Source organism: Bombus pascuorum, chromosome 7, assembly GCF_905332965.1.
Source record: "Bombus pascuorum chromosome 7, iyBomPasc1.1, whole genome shotgun sequence".
Taxonomy (NCBI): domain Eukaryota; kingdom Metazoa; phylum Arthropoda; class Insecta; order Hymenoptera; family Apidae; genus Bombus; species Bombus pascuorum.
The window spans coordinates 14507375-14508647 of NC_083494.1; the positions used below are offsets into that span (position 1 = coordinate 14507375).

The following is a 1273-nucleotide window of genomic DNA, read 5'->3' on the forward strand; positions in this document are numbered from 1 at the left end:
TAAACGACAGGGAATTTGCCGCGGAGTTCATCCGACATACAGAGAGCACGAAGAGATAAGAAAATAAATGCTGTCGGAATAAATTGCAGATTGGCAAAGTCGAAGCGTAATTCAAGGAATTCGTAGGAATTGGCTTTTACAGATCTGGTAGAATGTAGCATAGACGAGAGTAACTCGTTTTGGCATTCTTCAGATGTTTTTTAGGGTTCCTCGAATGTATCGAATTTTTGGTTTCTGAACAAACGAATTTGTCGAATTTTCGTGTCGATAAATTCCAAATCGTGTTAGAAGCTTATCGTTTCTTCGTGGTATTGTCCGTACGAAGAAGGAAGGTTGAAAAGAAGTATTTGTAATTTTACACGTGTTGCACCTATTATTACCAATTATCAGTTACAAATTATACGTTCTACAAGATAAATTAATTCGAATAAGCTAACTTTATAAATTGCAAATGTTACATTCAAGTATCTAGAATTTTATTAGACCAACGGTGTTTACCCTATATGCGCAATAAGTTTGATTTTTCTGTGCAAAGTTCCAAGATTGAATTTTAAGGTGTTCGAGCTTAGCGATTCGAACAGTGCTACAAGCCTTGTTTATTATATTTTTACAAATGAAAAATGATTTGGAATTGTAGGAAACGATGAACACGAATATACGAATCGTATGTTTCAGCCAACGCTCATACCACGCTGAGTGCACTCGTTCTCGTCCGATCACGAAAGTTAGAAGCAGCGTTGGGCACGGATAGTACTTAGATGGGTAACTGCTTGGGAACTCCGTGTGGTGTTGGCTTTCTTTTTCCATTTTTTTTTGTAATTATCGTTACAATTGTTAAAGAATTACTATCCACCTAAAAATGTCGTTGAAACTAGTGGAACCTGAATATCTAACTTTCCGTAATATCTAAAATAGCAAGCTTCTATTTTTGCACGTATCATCTTGTACGTTGCGATGAAGACGATTAATTTATCGCATATAACGTATATATGAGATACACACATGTTGCTTATATTTAATATTATACGAATATGAGAGGATATAACAACAATATTACTATCATCGATATCATTTACAAGAAATATATAGAATTGTAGAAGATATCGGAATACGCATTACGTATCATCCGATGCTCTCTTTAACGAAACCGCGTTGAAGGTATCGTCTCGTTATCCCGTGTAAACGTGATTCATTAGACACGCTTTAACGAAGCTATAAGTTTGAGCAATTAAACACGTTGGCCTCTTCTCTGCTATGATGCTGTTCTTCTTAT

General features: G+C 35.6%; 1 pseudogene; it reads left to right on the plus strand.

Moving 5' to 3' along the window:
• The first annotated feature begins 674 nt into the window (after positions 1 to 674).
• Positions 675 to 795, plus strand: LOC132909408 (5S ribosomal RNA; annotated as a pseudogene).
• The last annotated feature ends 478 nt before the right edge of the window (positions 796 to 1273 follow it).